This window comes from Callithrix jacchus, chromosome 1 (genome assembly GCF_049354715.1).
Source record: "Callithrix jacchus isolate 240 chromosome 1, calJac240_pri, whole genome shotgun sequence".
Taxonomy (NCBI): domain Eukaryota; kingdom Metazoa; phylum Chordata; class Mammalia; order Primates; family Cebidae; genus Callithrix; species Callithrix jacchus.
The window spans coordinates 73,378,605-73,398,156 of NC_133502.1; the positions used below are offsets into that span (position 1 = coordinate 73,378,605).

Genomic DNA, 19,552 nt, shown 5'->3' on the forward strand with positions numbered 1-19,552 from the left:
GAGTTTCACTGTTGTTACCCAGACTGGAGTGCAATGGTGTGATCTCGGCTCACCGCAACCTCTGCTTCCTGGGTTCAAGCAATTCTCCTGTCTCAGCCTCCCAAGTAGCTGGGATTACAGGCGAGCACCGCCATGCCCAGCTAATTTTTGTATTTTTAGTAGAGACGGGGTTTCACCTTGTTGACCAGGATGGTCTTGATCTCTTGACCTCATGATCCACCTGCCTTGGCCTTCCAAAGTGCTGGGATTATAGGCGTGAGCCACGGTGCCCGGCCTTTTTTTTTTTTTATAATGAACATGTATATGTAAAAACACACGTATATACATGTTGGAAATAGATGCTCGGTGCAGCAAAGAAAAATCAGCACTAAGACAAAGGATCTTTCGGCAATGCAAATTTTACTTCCTGGACTGCGGGAAGGGTACCCTCACTAGCCATCAAGCCATGAGAGTACAATGAACAAAGGAAAACGCACAAATTTATCCCTTACACATTTGGGGTCATCCTTACTGCTGTGTCTTATATCATTGGCTGGAGCCAGACCTCACAACCTAAACTAAAACCCGACTGGCCAACAACTTAAAACATTTCTAAACAGGTAAAAGCAGTGGAGAGCTGGGACATGCCTGTGAACACATCCAGCAAAGATATCTTGGTTAAAGTACACGGACATAGAATGTACTATGTGCCTGTAAGGATGGCATGTTTAACAGCTACATGGAATAGGGCTTAACAAAGAGTTATTAGCACATTTATGACTTATGCTTTAACAAGAAAGGAAACTTTAAAAAGGAACTTCTCTACTTCCCATAAAACATATGTGGATATGTGTGTTTTAAATAAGGAAAGCAATATGAGAAAAGACATTTGGGAAATGTCTACTCTATGTTGACTTGGGCAGGCATGGTCCCAGGGCCATGTCAGTAACCTCATCTAATGCGTTCAGCAGTTCTCCTAACACTGGTTAAGTATTCTTATCGGTGTGTAGGCTGAGGCTCAGAGGCTTGAGCTGTCTGTCCCCAGCAGCCAGCTTGTAAGTGGTGGGCCTCCTCTTCTGGTCAGCTTGTGCTGGTCTTGCTGCCCTCCACCATGAAGGCAGGGCATGGCCTGGCAGCCTTTCTGCCCTGGCCCAGAACAGTGAGGAGAGCTCATCTCAGTTCTGTGATCATTTCTGCACCCTGGTCTGCCTGATTATCTGATTAAACAGGAAGCCAAGTGCCCCGCAGGCTGTGCCTCCCCATGTGGGCTTCAGAAGGCTCATGGAGTCTCTGTAGAGAACATCAGCAAGTGACCAGGGCAGCCTTCCATGTAGGAGGGTGACGCTGATGGCCGCTGGGCCTTTGCCTTGGGTCAGTCCCTGCTGGAGGGGTGTCTGGGGACTGTTCCCAGTGAGGTCCCCAACCAGGAGAAAGCCATTTAGAGGCACTGCTACTTCAATGGCAGGACAGGTGTTTGCAGAGTGCTGAGCCGTAATCCACGTGCTCCCTCGGCTTCTCTTCGAAGCCTAGGAGAAGCCCGGGTATTTCTGTTGTAAATACATAACGTTTGATCAAGACCAGAAAGACACGTGTCATTGGGTTACTCCTGGCAACCAAATTCCTCCAGGCTGTTACTCAGGGCCAGCTGTTCTTTATTACAGGATTCATCATGTTGAGGGGACAAAAAAAATTACAGTTCTTGCTCTTCTAAAAGCACACAATGTGTTTCTATGCCCTGATGTCTTGTATAATCTATGGCAGAGAAAATAACATGGGCACACCTTTTTACTTGGTACTTAACATTGCAGTGTCTCATGCCCAAGATGAAAATTGGCTCTCAGCTGTCATGCTTAGAGCGCTCCACATGGACACCTGTTTTTGCCCTTGAATTATGAAATTTCATAGTCAGTAGTGGTGTCTCAGAGCCCTCCCGGGAGTGGTCATTAGCAGGTAGGGGCCATTTGGAATCAAGTGAGACTATCTTGCTAAATTCAGCCAACACCAAGCACCAAGGTGCACAGGACTTTGTGCAGGTAGCTGCAGTGACCAGACAGGAGCAGCTCCTCGCCTGCGGCTGTTGTGAGCCCAAGGGAGTGGGGACTCCTCAAATAACCAGGAGCTGCCAGGTTGGGCCCAGGTGGCTACTGCTGTTATCTTGTGCCCGAGGGCCTTGCCTTCTAGACTTGAAGCTTTTCAAAAGCAGAGGTCTTAGATTTTCCTGTCTCATCCCATGAGACACTTTCCTGAGTGTAGTAGGTGTGCAGAAACACCCTCAGTGTCCCCACTCCGTGTACACACTGCTCTTTTAAAGCAATCCCCACTTCACCACATTGTGAGCCTGTTTGTTGGGTCCAGGCTGCAGGCACAGAGAGTCAGGTCTCTCCTGGCTTAGTATTATTACACAGAATCGATGTTACACTGAGCATCTGGTGGTAGCATCCTAAGGAGCAGAGTCACCTGTAAAATAAAGGGAAACTGTCCTGAGACCCACTGGCAAGCCTGCAGCACTGCCTTCCTCATCTCTGGAGTAATGGGCTTTGCAGGCAGAGCTGAGCCTTGGTCTGTTTTCCAGCCTCTTGGCAAATTCCTGAGCAATTGTCATTTCCAGTTCTCAAATCCTTAAATGGCAACGATACTATATTTGCTGCAAGGAGAGCCCAGACGCATGCGTGGGCCCATGTCCAGGTGCATACTTGGGCCTATGTGTTCAACAGATCTCTGGAAACTGGTAACTATTCTTATCAGCGTGTAGCCCAGGGAGTGCCTGGATTACAGCTCAGCACTCTGCAAAGCCTGTCCTGCCCTTGGCATAGCAGTGCCTCTAAATAGCTTTCTCCAGGTTGGAACCTCACTGGGAATAGTCCCCAGCTTATGTGGGCCTATGTCTGGCAGTGTTGCTCTGTGCAGACTCTCCCACATAGGCTTGCTGGTCCCTTCTACACTCCAAAGGGTGAGTGCGGGGCCCCAAGAAGGGCAGGGCCCTGGTGCCAGGGAAAGCCTTTGGAGATGGGGTCTGTGGTGGAGAGCTGTGGTCAGAGATGGCTGAGTGACCAGTGGGGACTATTTTAGGATTGGTTCCACCAACTGGGGTGCTCCTTTGCATGCTTGTCAGGGAGCCCCAGCCTCGGTGTGGGCAGCGGGGTGATGGGCATGGGGGTAAGGGCTTCTTTGGGTGAGCAGGGAAGGTGCAGGGACCACCTGGTGCCTGCAGGTTGCCAGCAGAGGGAGGGGCTCTGCAGTGACAGGCCCCTTTTTTGTTGGCAGGGCCCTGGCTTTCTAAGGCTCTCGGTGCCTCACAGCTATTGGGGTTAAAGTGGGGTGCCAAGTGAGGCGGGTGTTTACCTGGTAATGAAAGCCACGTGGCTGGGGCAGGGCAGCTCCTGCCCCTGTCTTGCTTGCCAGCACCGGGCAGCTGCCTGCCCTTGTTATCTACCCCCTTGCTTCACTGGCTGACTCTCCTCGCTCTGGTGGACCACAGGGGTGGGCGTTGGCATGAGGGAGCTGGTGTCTTGGGGACAGAGCTGGTTAGATAGTGTACAGTGGGGAGGAAGATGAGGAAGTGCTGCGTTGGTCCGCAGTCCTTTTAGCTGTTGGGATTGAGCTAAGGCCTGAGGTCACTTTGAGGGGCCTCCATTGCCTCCTCAGTGAACCAGAAAGGATGATGTTTTAGAGAAGGGCAGTGCCGCACAGCACCCCGCTCTGCTCTGGATCTGGGTCAGCAGTTCCTCTCCCTCCTCTTTGCTCTGCCATAGTCACTGCCATGCCTCACCACCATATTGCCCCTTAGAGCACATACATGGTGCAGCCAGTGTGTGCACACGGGCATGTGCCTGTGCCTGTATGTGTTGTGTGCCTGTTTGCATTTGTACATGTGTGAGTATGCACACACTGGGCCCATGTCCATGTGTGTGCCACATGTATGTGTACATGCATGAGCACATGCCTCTGCATGTATGCATGTGTGTGCGTGTCTGTGGGTATGTGTGCTTGCATATGTGTGCATATGTCTGTTGGGGGAGAGCTTGGTTCTCCTTTTTCTGTGAAAACATAAACTTTGTGTCCTTAAGCCTCCCAGGAAACTGATTTCCCAGAGTGGCTTCTTGACTGACACTTGCATCTCTAGATATGTCTTGCCAGGCTCCCTCATACAAGGTCTGAAAATGAGGTTTAAAGGACGAGACTCACATGAGGGCAGTAGACAGCACCCATAGCCCCTGCAGCATGGGTGCCTGAAAGGGTGTCCTCTGCCCCAGCCCTGTCCACAAGGGCTGCCTTCCCTAGGTCTTCCCTGTGGCTGCCTGACATGCAGGCAGCTCCACTCAAATGCTTCTGGGCATCCTGCACTCCCTGAGTTGATTTGCTTGGTCTTTAAAAAAGTTTTTAAACTAATGCTTATTTTCACCAAGGTAATGCTAATGGATGCACGGAGCTCAGAAAGCAAACAGAACCAGAGACATGGGAGGAGAACAAGCAGGCCCTGGCCCATTCCTTCAGTTTACTTCCTTCTGAGAATGAGCCTGATGACATCCTCAGGGTGGCCGAGTGTGGCCACTGAGCTTAGTGTGGCCAGTCTCTGATTCTGTCCCTGGGTCAGTGTCCCTTCTGTGTCTGACTCACCCCCAACACCATGCTAAGACCACACTGTAAGATTCACGCAGGTGCTCACGAGCAAGGTCCATCCATTCTTATTGCCACATCGGATTCCACTGTGTAAAATGCCATATGCATGATGTAAATGTCACTTAAATATATACATATGTATAATAATATATTTATGTATTGTTATTACAACATGTAATGTAATGCTATAGCTATATATCATATATTCTATATAATAATTTATTCATGCATGCATTATGCATAACTTATATACATGGTTCGCATATAATTAATAATATATAATTTGCCTAATATATGATTACATTTAATTCTATATTTCAATATATCTTATCTATTCTAGGATGATGGAATTTGAGTTGCTTCAGTTTGTAGTGGTTTTGTGCAGCAGTACTCTGGACAGCTTCATACAAGTCTTTTATAAGAAATCTATTATGAGAAATTGGCTTGCATGATAATGGGGGTTGATAAATCCCACAATCTGTCATGGGCAAGCTGGTGACTCAGGAAAGCTATGGTGTAGTTAGAGGGCCTGAGAGCTGATGGTGTAGATTTCAGAAGGAATTTCAGGTGGATTTCAGAAGACTCTGAAGACCTGAGAGCCAGGAGCACTGACAGCAGGAGAAGATAGATGCCCAGCTCAAACAGCAGAGTGAATTTAACCCTCCTCCACCATTTTGTTCCATTTGGGCTTTCAGTGGATTGGATGCTGCCACCCACACTGGGGAGGGCCACCTGCCTTCCTCAGCCCACCAGTTCAAATGCAGATCTCTTCCAGACACCCTTACAGATGCACCTGGAAATAATGCCTGACCACATATGCACCCTGAGGTTCAGTCAGGTGGACCCATAAAAATGCCGATTGTACTATCTGAACACTTTGCCTGCTTTTCTACTGGCATGTCTGCTCTTTCCTTACTGACTTACAGGAGTTCTTCACATATTTGAATCCTTTCCTTGGTTGTGTATAGGCAGGTTTTTATCTTTTTGTCTTGTATGCTTATTATAGACCATTTGGGGAGGGAACCAATGATTACCCCATGACTTTTAACTGAAATTCTGTTTTTTTTTTTTTTTTTCTGAGATGGAGTTTCGCGCTTGTTACCCAGGCTGGAGTGCAATGGCGCAATCTCGGCTCACCGCAACCTCCGCCTCCTGGGTTCAGGCAATTCTTCTGCCTCAGCCTCCTGAGTAGCTGGGATTACAGGCACGCGCCACCATGCCCAGCTAATTTTTTGTATTTTTAGTAGAGACAGGGTTTCACCTTGTTGACCAGGATGGTCTCGATCTCTTGACCTCGTGATCCACCCGCCTCAGTCTCCCAAAGTCTGTCTTAACTCTCTAAGATTTTGAGAGCCTCTCTTCACATCTGCCAACCTTGACCCCACAGAAGGGAAGGCTGTGGTTTCCTTTCTTGGCTAGAGTTGTCTTGCTTGTCTTGGGGGAGTACCCTTTCCCATCTCTCACTGTGCAGAGAGTGACTGCTGCCGTTGCCCCTGGAACCCATCTCCCCTGATACCTGAAGACCCCTGCTTGACAGCAGACTCTGCTGGAGGTGAGTCCTGCCTCCTTCTCAACTGGTGGTGTGAATGTGAGCAGGGATCTCCTGAATGCCCTTACTGTGGAATGGAGACGAGACTGGGGTCAATTACTCATATACTTAAAAAAAAACAACAGCTCATTTCAAAGGATCACTGATTTGTGGTCTCATTACTTTCTAAACATCACAGCAAACCAATGTGCTGGTGCCCCTCCCAAAATCCCTGCCACCTGCCTGGGTTCTGCAGCTGCAGCAGGTGGGCAGCATCGCATCCTGGCACTGCAGCAGTCTCTTTGCTTGAGAGCTTTTCTGGTCCCTGAGGACGTCTCATGCAGGCTGCTGTGACAGAGAAGTGCAGGGCAGTTGGTGACTCTGGGCAGGCTGCTTTGTCAACCGCAGGGACAATTCAGTGGAGTTCTCCATGCAGGTCCTCAGAGCATCTGTGGCGGGACCAGGTCCAGTCTCCCATGGTCACCTGCCTGTGAATGCATCCTGGACGCCATTCACCTCTCCCTGGCTCAACTCCACAATCCCTACTTGTGCTTCTTGGACCCACCTTCCAAATAGCTACCTGCATCAGGACATGCTTTTGGAGGGGTGCAGGCTAAGACACTTGTTTCCTTGCAGGAAGGATTTAAGGCAGTTCGCAAAATATGTGTAACACATAATTTGTCATGCGGCAATATGCAGAAAACCATGGATTTGTGTTTCGATATCCTTCTCTGTATGACTGCTGCATATAGTCAACACTTCCCCAGATCTGCAAAAAACGTGTAAATGCATGTGTGCAATAGTGAAGAATTTTTAAAAAATCAGCTGAAAGCAATTTCAGTAGTGAAGATGGGGACAGAAGGCTCCGTTGGCCCTGTTTGACATGTGTGTCTTCAGCATGTCTGACGATGGGGAGAGAAATGGGCACAAATCCATCCCAAGTGAAGAGACAATTCTATTGGTGTAAGCCTTGAGGGCCCTCAAGAGCAAAACAGTGCTGGCCCATGCTCTGCGATGTGTGTGACAGCCACTGTCCCTGCTCTGAAAGCAGAGCTGATGGGGGCTGTGAGTTGAGCCAGGTGACAGGCTAAATGCACTGCTCAGAGCTGAACTTGCCCCAGCCTCCCAGGCACCTGCTAAGGCCAAGCCATTAATACCAGTGCTTGTTAAAACGGGGACCAGACAGGAGGCAGACCATGACAGTTTCCCACTGTTGCTGGCTGCCCGTCTGAGGCAGCACTTGCTCCTGTTTATGCACTAAAAAACGTGCTGCGCCTGGAAATTTCTCTGCATGTTGCAGCCAGCCAAAGAGGTATTGGAGCCCTCATCCTTTGTTGTAGTAAATCCCCATGGAGGTGGCACGTCTGCCTGCCTTCCAGTCCTCAGCAACCAAAATGGAAAGCACACAGAGGATGATCGTGCAGTGTGGACAAGTGTGTCTCCCCAACAGAGTTCCCTGTGTCAGGACAGATGCCAACATGCGGCCAATGCACTTCTAGGTCAGGTGCCTTGGAACAAAAATACAGCTGCCAGACCCTCTGGGGAACATGGCTATTGGGGATGGTGAGTCACATGGAATAGTCCTGAGAGAGGATGGGAGTGCTCGTGGTCGTGAGGTAGCAGCAGCTCCCAGAGTGGAGCCGTCAAGCCTCCTGGTTCTCCTATGATGAGGAGATTGTGCAGTCGAGGAATCAAAACCTAGGCATGTATGCACACACACAGACTCCATACCAACCGCAGCAGCCACTCCCCATAGAAATCGGTTGGCTGTGAGCGGAAGGGCCAATGTTCACTTTTCCTGTGTGCACACTTCTGTGTAATTTGAAAGCTTTCTCCATAAAGAACATAGCTTCTGCCTCTGATAGTGGTGGATCCTATAATTTAGATCCACTGTCCTGCAGAGGAGAACTAGAAAAGCTCACACAATATAAAATGCAGTGTCCTGCTCTAGAGCATCAGAAAGTGAACAGGTTGGTGAAAAATTACCCAGCCAAGGTCTAGAAGAAGGTTGGAACCCAGGAAACCCATGTAGCCCCTGGATCTGCTTTTTTTCTGTGGCCTTGTTGACTCCTGAAGTGAGCAGTAAACAGACCTGGTCAAAGGCTGGTGGATGCAGAAAAGGAACCCCAAAAGTTCACTAAGCCAAGGGCCCCCTCCATGCCTGCAGCCCAGCTCTCCATCGCCTCCATGGCCAGGAACATTGCAGTAGTCCCTGAAACTGAATCGAGGCCAGCACAGGGGCACAGACAAGTCTTCTCTTTAGGAAAGTATTATCATCTTGGCTCCTGAGTGTGTCTACAAGCAGCTTTCCAAAAAATATCCAGTGCACAGTTAAAGATATCCAGGCACAGCGTGCAGGATTGAGGGGAGATTCCTGGAGGACAGAATGGGAGGGGGCTGCAGAGGGGTAAGCAGGTGGGCAGGCCATGGACTCAGCTGGTGTCATCAGGAGAACATACTCTTGGCTGGGCCATGGCACATGGGGACATTGAGGGCAGTCAGCCACCTGGAGCTCCTCATAGACTGAGAGCTCCTTTCCCCACTCCTGGCCACTCACATACCCTTTGCTCTCATTGAAGAGAGCATGAACAACGGAACTGCTACAGCCTGTGAACATTCGAAGGCATTTTCAAGATAGAGAAAGCTCAGGGTTGCTGTTGAAGGTAATAGCTGTGTTCAAAAAACACAGAGAGTGAGTTGATGAGTCGGAGAGGGTGGTCCCTTGGCAGATGAGTATAGGGTAACACTCTTGCTGACAGTACCGAGCATTCTCAAAGAGCCTGTGAGGGCAGGCATTCAATGGGGTTTGCCAGCCTCCTGAGCCAGCCAGGCTCCCAGACACCTGGACACATTAGCATATTAACTAAGGAGGGAAAAGAGACAGGGCTGGGCCTCTCCTTGCCAGTGTGGAAGGACTGCCACAGCTGCAGGGGCAGATCACCCAGCTGGAAACACCTGCACTCTGGTCACAGCTTTAGTGCACCTTGGGAAGCATGCATATGAGTCTGTGCCTTGGAGAACACATCCAAAGTACATTTTAAAGGTGATCATAGAGGTTATGTCCTGTCCCAGTGACATGCAATCCTGAGAGGGTCCTCAACTGCTTTGTACACTGATAAGCTCTAAATCCCTTGAACTCTACCTGGCTCATAGTGAGGGGCTGAATAAATGAATGAATCAGCAAATAAATACATCTACACCATCAGCCTAGGTTTTACATATTTTCTAATTTACACTTATATGTATTAAAACATACTATTAATTTATATTTACTAATTAAACTCTATTATCTCTTCATGTAGGTGTTTTTCTGACATAACAGACCCTCAATATTTAAAACATTAAGATCTGATTTGGAGACCTTCTGACAATGATACACTAATACAACCCAATTCTTCTGCTGTAGACAAGTAGGAAAGCTGGAAAATGTATGTTTTAAAGTTTGCTTGAAAGCATTAGAGAGCTAGCCAGGATGTGAAGAATTCCAAGACTGAGATGGAAGTGATGACAGAAGTTTAGAGACATGAGCCTGGAACTTGAGTCACTTTTGCTATGGAAATGGCTGAGTGGCCCAACAATGCATTTGACATCCTGGAAGAATGTGGGAGGAAGTTGAAGTGCCAGAGCCTGGGGGTGCCCATGGTGATCTCCTGTGCTTTACACTGGGATCCCAATAAGGCTACATTGCTGGAGTAACAGTGAATCAGAGGTAAAGACAAAACAAAACAAAACAAAACAAGAAAACCAAAGCCCACTTTGAATAGACTGTGGCCTGGCGTTGAGACATCTGGGGGCTCAGAAACTCTCAAGTTTTGAAAAAAAGTTAGGTAATTCCAGATTGCTTTTTGGCCAGGAGCCTTACAGAAGTCAAGACAATTTTTTAGGTCTCAAAGTATTTCTACAAATAACTTCAAATACAATGTCTGGTAAAGAAATTTAGTCAAACACAGGAGGAGACAAGGTAACATTAATAAGAACAAGCAGAAACAACCTAGATTAGAAATAGACCCACAGGGGATGCAGACATTGGAATTAGAATATGCATCCTTACCTTCAACCAAGGGCTGTGCATGTCCGTCCATGGCATCCTGCAGAAACAGTCTACGTAAAGCGATGGTGTGCCACATGACATGACATATAAGACATGAATACAGTATCATTCCATCTACCTTAACCTTGCTGTCTCTTGTGCTATTGCAATCACTTATTTCACTGCTGCAAACTTCTACAGAGGGTTTATTTTCTTTTTCTTTTTTCATTATCCCCTTCTGCTTCTTATTTATTAATTTTTTAAGAGACAGGTTCTTGCTTTGTTGCCCAGGCTGGAATGCAGTGGTGCCTTCACAGTTCACTGCAGCCTCAAACTTCTGGCCTTAAGCAGTCTTCTTGCCTTAGCCTCCTGAGTAGCTGGCACCACAGGCAAACTCCACTGTTCCTGGCTATTTTATTTTAGTTTTGAAGACATGGGTTCTAGTCATTTTTTCCAAAATGATCTCAGACTCCTGGCCTCAAGGGATCTTCCTGCCTCAGTCCCCCTAAGTGTCCTGTGATTACAGGTGTGAGTCCCTGTGCCCCTTCCTCTCTTCTCTCTCTCTCTCTCTCTTTTTTGAGATGGAGTTTCACTCTTGCTGGCCAGGCTAGAGGGCAATGGCATGATCTTGGCTCACCACAATTTGTGCCTCCTGGGTTCAAGCAATTTCTCCTTTAAGAGGCATGTGTCACCACGCCTAGCTAATTTTTTTTTTTTTTGTATTTTTAGTAGAAATGGGGCTTCTCCATGTTGGTCAGGCTGGTCTCAAACTCCTAACCTCAAGTGATCCACCCACCTTGGCCTCCCAAAGTTCTGGGATTACAGGTGTGAGCCCCCATGCCCAGCCTCTTTCTCTCCTTTTAAACCTGTCTTTTCTTTCTTTGTCTTGCATCCTTTCCTCCCTCTCCCTTCCTAATATGTCAGTCTACTCTTCTTTCTTTCCCAGGAAACACAGCCAGTCATGTCACCACAGCTATTGGTGTCTCAAGATTTTATTGGCCAGACAAGATCCCAAGCATCTGCATGAAATATCAGCTTTCAGATGATTTGTTCCCACAGAGATGGCTGCTTACTTATTTTAACTATTCTCCAATATATTTTCTGTCTGATTTTCTAAATCAGATTTTGGTATTCCTAAGTATGATTTTGCCATCTGTATTTATGGAGTGACTCCTTGAGTATCATTTCAGTTGTAATCAATGGGCAGTTTCCCTTTCCATGTTTGCATCCTTGTTAAAAAGTATATTTTAAATAGATGGCAATCACTTTAAGTAGCATCTTATAACTGGCACATGCCTTCCCTTGCTTAGACTTGATGAGTACATTGCGAGATAGGTGTCATTATCTCCATTGCACAGATGAGAAAGTTGAGGTTTATAGACAGGAAGAGGTTGTGCTCAGGGAGGTTTATAGACAGGAAGAGGTTGTGCTCAGGGAGGTTTATAGACAGGAAGAGGTTTTGCTCCGGGCGGTTTATAGACAGGAAGAGGTTGTGCTCAGGGAGGTTTATAGACAGGAAGAGGTTGTGCTCAGGGAGGTTTATAGACAGGAAGAGGTTGTGCTCAGGGAGGTTTATAGACAGGAAGAGGTTGTGCTCAGGGAGGTTTATAGACAGGAAGAGGTTGTGCTCAGGGAGGTTTATAGACAGGAAGAGATTGTGCTCAGGGCGGTTTATAGACAGGAAGAGGTTGTGCTCAGGGCTGCCCTGCTGCTCAGTGGTGGCCTGGGATGGAAGTCTCTATACCTCTTGTCTGTCTCTCCTACATGTCTTTATGGTTGCTGAGGAAAAAAAAGTCCAAGTTTCAGTGAATCAGACTGATTCCAGGCTATAACTATTACTGACTCATCCAGAGCCAGGCAGTTCCCACCCAGAGCAAGCATTTGCAAAAATGGCTTGATAGTTAGAAGTTTTTGCACAAAAGACTCTCAGGATGTGTAGTTTTAAAGTACACTTATTGCCACATCCTTGTGTGAAGATAGGCTCAATGTCAGTTGTTTAACAACTGCCTGGTCGGGGGACCTGCTGATTTGTAGGGCATGCTGATTTCTGTAAAATGAATACTCTCAGCATGGCTGATGTCAAGCTGCCAACATCACTGAACATTCCTGGAGCTGGGAAAAGAGGCACAGGAGTTTGTAACTGTCTAGTGTTTCTATCATGCAGATACATTAGATGTGAATATTGTCAAGGTCATAGATGTTAGTAAAATAAATAGGAAGTGACAAGTTTTGAGTATTTATTACCTTTGTTCTTTTTTATTTATTTATTTATTTATTTTTGAGATGGAATCTTACTCTCTTTCCCAGGCTGGAGTGCAGTGGCACGATCTTGGCTCAGTGCAACCTCTGCCTCCCAGGTTCAAGTGATTCTCCTGCCTCAGCCTCCTGAGTAGCTTGGACTACAGGTGCACACCACCATGCCAGGCTAATTTTTGTTATGTATAGTAGAGATGGGGTTTTGCCATGTTGGCCAGGATGGTCTCGAACTCCTAAGTGCAGGGATTATAGGCATTAACCACCTCTCCCAGGCCCTTTGTTCTTAATATAATGTATTTAATTCTAAGTTTACATAATTTAAAATTAATGAAGGCTGTGTTTAATAATCAGCTTGTGAGATTCCTAAAAAGTCAACAATTGACTCTGGTAAACCAGTATGTGGTGGTTCCAGCATGCTGTTGGACAAGTTGCTCAGACTCATATATGCTGCAGAAAAGACTATGTCACCTACGTCACAAAATCCTACAGCAATCCAGATGCACAAGGTTTATCATTTGGACAGTTCCTGCTGTAACACATGAAGTAGAACTATTAAAAGGGGCTTGCCCAGCTGGGAAATGATTTAGAGGGTATCACCCAGGAAGGTGCACCCAAGGTGTGTGTCTCTGGTCTTGACTCACCTTTCATTCAGTTTCAGGCAATAACTGAAACCTCTGCCAGCCTCAGCCTCTGAGACTGTGACCCCTCTCTCTAATTAGGGGAGTGAAATTGTGCCCCTGGGAAAGAATAAGGAATGAAGATAACAGAAACAGAAATCAGAATTGAAATAGGGATCATGAAAAAGCCATTTAAGATCCATAATATTGCCTCTTCTGAAAATGTTTACTTTAAATGTACTGATTATATTTGTAATAATTATAATGCGTGGAAGTGTTTAGCTGCTGTTTAAAGTGTTTAAAACATTCAAGAGCAACTGATATATTAGTCTCGTAATTTTAATGAAATCTTTACAAGAGTTTTGAGTTTGCAATCAGTGTTTCAAAGTAGGGCATCTGTGTGAATTTGGAACATTTCTTATTTATCAGCTGTGAGAGTAGGGTGTACTTCGAGGAGTGGTTTTCAGTCTGGCTTACACAGCAGCACAGCCTGGGAACTCATTAGAAATGCACATTCTCAGGTTCCACCCTAGAACAGCTGAGAGGGAGCTCTGGGGATAGGCCCAGCAAATGTGTTTTAATGAACTTCCCAAGAGGTTCTCAAGAGTGCATAAGTTTGAGAACCAGTGCTCTTTAGGGGGAATCTTAATCACTCAAGGTAAGGAAATTGAATATTAGACAAAGTCCCAGAGTCCTGGGCACTTTTCTTAATGCAAAAAGGTTTTGGGCCTTAAGGAATCTACCAACACTGGTCTGGAGCTTTTCTAAACCTTTGTTCTCCAGCCCTTCTGTCTTCCTGTTCATTTTAAAATCCAGGATGGAGTCATCAATCTTATCCACTGTTTCCTCTCTGGGTTTGGGAAATGGGGCTCTGTGACTGAAATCTGCCATGAGTAAGGGCAGTGCCAGTGCCAGGATCATAGATTCCAGCTTCATTTACTTTTTTTTTTTTTCAGATGGAGTCTCATTCTTGCCGCCCAGGCTAAAATGCAGTGGCACAATCTTGGCTCACTGCAACCTCTGCCTCCCAGGTTCAAGCAATTCTCCTGCCTTAGCCTCCTGAGTAGCTGGAATTTCAGGCACATGCCACCACATCTGGCTAATTTTTATATTTTTAGTAGAGACAGGGTCTCACCATGTTGGCAAGGCTGGTCCCCAACTCCTGACCTCAGGTGATCCACCTGCCTCAGCCTCTCAAAGTGCTGGGGTTACAGGCATGAGCCACTGCACCCGGCTGCTTCATATTCATTCATTCCATGCTTCCCTCCCCGGGTTCTAAACAGAGCACTAAGTCCATGTGCTTCCTTACCAGCTTTTGTGAGATGGAAGGCAGGCATTGCCAAGTCAATGGATTAGTGTGTGTGTGTGTGTGTGTGTGTGGTGTTTGTGTATGTGTGTGTGATGTATGTATATGTGTGTGTGCGGTGCATGTATATGTGTGTGTGCTCTGTGGTGTGTCCACAGAGTGTGTGGTATGTATGTGTGGCATATGTGTGTGTGTGGTGTGTATGTGTATGGCGTATGTGTGTGAGGTGTATGGCATGTGTGATGTGTCCACAGTGTGTGTGTGGTATGTGTGGGTGTGGTGTGCATGTATATGTATGTGGCACATATGTGTGTGTTTTTTGTGTGTGGTATATGTATGGTGTATGTGTGTGTGTGGCATGTGTGTTGTGTCCACAGTGTGTGTGGTGTGTGTGTGTGTGGTGTGCATGTTTCGGTTCTGAGTTAACTGAAGACATGATGCTGAGTGTACCGATAGGAGGAGAGCAATTCCAGGGGAGGAGAGAGGTGGGGAGATTTTGGGGTGCCATGGATTAGTGGGGACCATGCCCAGGGCCCAACTGAACCCTGGGCGTAACAACGTCTTTGAGGGGAATAACAGCCTGGTGCCGAAGCAAGAAATGGCTTCTGCCTCACAGGATGCTGGCCCCTGGGGCAGGGTCTTGGGTGCTGGGGTAGGGACATTGTGCCTGTGAGTTACTGAGACTTCTACACTCCCAGTGTGGCAGGGGAGGAAGACTGAATTTTCTGACAACCCTGTGGAATGATAGGGCCAGATTGAAGGTAATCTGGAGAAAATAAAGTAATCTGAGCTTTCTCGCATGTCTGAAATGGTGAACGCAGACTTTGTGCCAGCCTGGGTTACTGTCTTAGGCTTCCTGCCTTTCTCATTAGCCGCATGAGCTGATCCTTGCCTCTCTCCATCCAAATCAGGTACCTTAGGTGAGTGCCCAGCGTGTTGCATTGCTCTCTCCCTGCTTTTAGATAGGAAGAATATGATAGACATATTCAAGCTAATGTGAAACCCGATAATTGCTTGAAACTTTCCTCTTTCAGGGAGACAGCTTTTATCAAGGGGTGGTTTCTGCACATTAGTGGGCAGAACCCTTCCTTCGGAGGAGGTGGTCTGTGGGAAGAGGAGTGAGGGTGGTGCCACCAGCCAAGTCAGAGCTTGGAGGACAGAGCTGGGACAGTGCTGCCCAGCTATTTGCAACCCAGCATTGGGTGTGGTCAGAGCCCCTATGCCCCACCAACTCTGTCTTTCCATGAGGCTGGATCAGAACAAATATGTGTGCATGCAGTGTGCGTAAGCTGTGGAAGTCACCAAGGAGCCAGAGGTGCCCAGCTGGAGAAGTGAGCTTGCTCTCCAGTCACGAGTCTGCATTCAGAAACTTTCTTCTGGGAATTGTCAATGTTAGGATTTTTCTTATTAAGTTCTATATGCAAACATCAAAGACCTGATATATTTGTATATGTGTATTTGTCATATTTGTAGCAAACATATATTTTTGACTCATCCTTTATCTTATAATTTAATTTGATATATATATATATATATACAGATATGCTGATATTTGACTTTTTCACAGTCAAATATCAGTATATCTTTTCCTTCATGTTTTTTTCCCACTGCTTTTATAGTTAAAGAGCCTTCCCCACACTGGAATTAGTCTTCTATTAGCCATATTTCTCATTTAATCATTTCTATGTTTTGACTAATATAAAACTTGGCTTATTTTGGTGCATGTGATGCGAGTTAGAATGTAAGTTGATTTTTTCTCAGAAATAATTAGTCAATATCCCCAACATTATTTGCTGTATAGCCCATTCCTTTGTGTATTCTGCTTTTTCCCCCCAAACACAGCTTCATTTTTACTTTACATACCATAAAATTCACCCACTTTAAGTGTACAGTTCAATAAATTTTGGTAAATATATGGAGTTATGCAACCATCACTACAATCCAGTTTTAGAACATTTTCGTCACCCCCAAAACAGCTTTGGAGCATTTGCCCTCAATCCTCACTGCCTCCCTGGTCCCCAGGCCTGGGCAATCACTGATCTGCTACTGTCTCTATGGATTTGATCTTACTGGGCATTTCATATCAATGCAGCCACACAACACGTGTTCTTTTGTCCCAGCTCCTTTCACTCAGCATGTCTGTGAACTTCTTCTATGGTGCAGTCTTGCTCTTCATTGCTGAACAGTGTTCTGTGGTATGGACATACCAGATTTTATTTATCCATTCATCAGCTGATGGACACTGGATTGTTTCTACCTTTTGGTGACTATAAATAATATTATGAATAATGCAACCAGGAACATTCATGTACAAATATTTATGTGGATGAATGTTTTTATTTTTCTGGGATAGATTCCCAGGAGTGAAATTCCTGGCTCATACAGTAAGTTTATATTTAACTTTTTGGATAAACTACAAAACTGTTTCCCAAAGTGGCTGCATCAATTTACATTCTCATCAGTAATGTATTATGTTTCCAGTTTCCCTGTATCTTCACCAACACTTGTTACTATATGTGTTTTTAAAAAGTTATGTATGTTTCTTTTTTCTATTTTAAATTGTTAAGATGCCAGTCTGTTTCAGGGTTACACTTTAAAAGGAACTATGATATCAATTTCTTCTATAGCAAGGGAAATCTAAACAACTATTTCCCTATGTAATGCATTCTTTTCTTTTTTTTTTTTTTTTTTGAGATAGAGTTTTGCTCTTGTTGCCTAGGCTGGAGTGCTGTGGTGAGATCTCAATTCACTGCAACTTCCACCTCCCAGGTTCAAGGCATTATCCTGCCTCAGCCTCCCAAATAGCTGGAATTACAGGCACCCGCCACCACACCTAGCTGATTTTTTGTATTTTTAGTAGAGACAGGGTTTCACCCTGTTGGCCAGGCTAGTCTTGAACTCTTGATATCAGGTGATCCACCTGCCTTGGCCTCCCAAAGCACTGGGATTACAGGTGTGAGCCACTGTGCCAGGCCCATAATGCATTCTTATCTCAGTTCTAGTAACTTCCATGAATTCTTATTTCCCTTAAAATATAAAGAAAAATTAAATATTTATTTTTCCCTCCTCTGCCTAATGCCCAAAAAATAATTTGAACTTAGGGCCAAGTAAATGTTGGCTTTGTTCTTTGAGCTTTGTGGTTGTGTGTGCCATTGGGCTTTTGGAGATGATGAAAGTATCATGGAGTCATCAACAGTCCTAGCAACCTCTTGCTCTAGAAGCTCATCAAGTCCTTTTGCACACAGGGGCCTGAGCAAGGTTGTTCTCCGTGTTAATTGTTCAGGGGGTTCTTAACTGAGTTCTTTGCTCTGGGACCTTTATCCCAGCTTTAGAGCTACTTTCAGGGACATCTGACTGTCCCAAACAGTAAACACCAGAACCAGCTCCTAGGAGGCTGGTTTCCATGTAGAGACGTGGGTGTCCCACTGGCTCAGCAACCTGGCTATTCCTAGCTCCTGTGGGCTCTTCTGCTTCTGCTCAGCACCCTTTGCCCTGCTTGGTCACAGTGTCCTTGAAAACCCTGGGTTTTTCCGCATGCAGAATGGAATTTTTCATTTTGTGTTGTTCTTCCTTACTGACTGCTTTGCCACCTGACTGGAAGAATTAGACATCAAGGAAAATAACTCCCCTGGTCAGATGACTTTCCCTGTCACTGTGTCTTGCTGAGTTGTCTCTCCAGGACACATGGGCATCTCATTGCGGTCTGCACAGTGCAGGGTGGAGCAGTCACAAATAGGCATGTTTGACTTTATGAGCTGATGTTTATTTCAGCAAAATCCTTGCAGAGACCAGGCAGACAGACATTAATGAAGCAAGAGGCTTTTAACTGCAGGTGCTGAATCTGAGTTGCTGCGTGAGCACCTTTCCTGAATGTAATAGGGTGGCCTGGAGAGACAGCACATTCTCCTCCATGAGCTCCTGCAGAGTCTTTTCTTTTCTTAAAACAATACAGCTTACAGCCCAGGCACAGTGGCTCATGCCTGTAATCCCTGCACTTTAGGAAGATGAGGCAGGTGGATAACTTGAAGCAGGGAGTTCGAGACCAGCCTGGTCAACATGGCAAAACCTTGTCTCTACTAAAAGTAGAAAAATTAGTTGGGTGTGGTGGCGCACACTTGTAGTCCCTGCTACTGGGGAAGCTGAAGCAGGAGAATCACTGGAACCTGGGAGGTGGAGGTTGCAGCGAGGTGGAGGTTGCAGTGAGCTGAGATCATGGCATGCACCCTAGCCTGGGTGACAAAGAGAAACCCTGTGTGTTCCCCAAAAAATAAAAAAAAATATGTAGAGCTCACATGTCATTACTATTCATTTTAAGAAACCAATCTACTTAAACTGTCCAAGTGGATTTTTTAAATAATTAAATATTTATGTATGTGTTTTTACTTTTTTCTGTTGTGAAATATGCTACACATTCAGAAAAGCTCAGAAAACATGAGTTATGGCTTAATAAATTGTTAAAAACTGTACCTTCATATAAACACCACTCAATTCAAGAAATGGCACGTGGCCAGCCTCAAGTGCTCTCCTGTCCTCCGGTGCCTCCTGCCTGTGAAGCTCCTCATCCTCCTCCTGCTGCTCAGCTGCTTATGGTCACCCCTCCCACTTCCCTTATCACCTACCCTCTCAGCACCATCTCTAAATACTACCATTGGCTTTGCCTATTTTGCTTTCTTCATAGTTTCTTTTGCTACATAAAGCTTTTCATTTCAATGTAGTATTTAATGAGAAATATTTATTTCTCAGTATTTTCTTTGCTGGTTAGAGTTTATTACATCCAATTTAAGAAGTCTTTGGAAATCCCAAGGTCTCGAAGACATTCTACGTTACTTTCTAAAAGTAACCCAAAACTCTGGGGTTTTGCCTTTTACATAGATTCTCAGTGTGCCTGGAATTGTGGGAGGCAGCGGCCACGGGTCATGTCTGACCTCACGTCCATAGAACTCCTTAGAAAGACCCCATCTCTCTGTGGGACCACCTTCCTCAGAAATCAACAATCATATTCTTGTGATGTCATTGTGTGTTCTATTCTGCTCCATTGGCTGATTTTCCTTTTTTATCCTTGAGCCAGTATCACACTGGTTTAATTCTTGAGCCTTTATCATAAATGGATGTCCACTACCACAAGTCCTCCAACCTTATTGAATGTCCTGGCTCTTCCATTTTCACATATTTTAGAATCAGCTTGTCAAGTTTCACACACACACACACACACACAC

The 19,552-nt window shown here is 45.8% G+C and overlaps 1 long non-coding RNA gene across 1 annotated transcript in view; it reads left to right on the forward strand.

Moving 5' to 3' along the window:
* Positions 1–2,745: 2,745 nt before the first annotated feature.
* Positions 2,746–19,552, forward strand: part of LOC144581465 (uncharacterized) — a 29,472-nt gene continuing 12,665 nt past the window's right edge. Inside the window, exon 1 of the long non-coding RNA XR_013532326.1 lies at positions 2,746–2,929. This is a non-coding gene — a long non-coding RNA (uncharacterized LOC144581465). The remainder of the gene's footprint in view (positions 2,930–19,552) is intronic.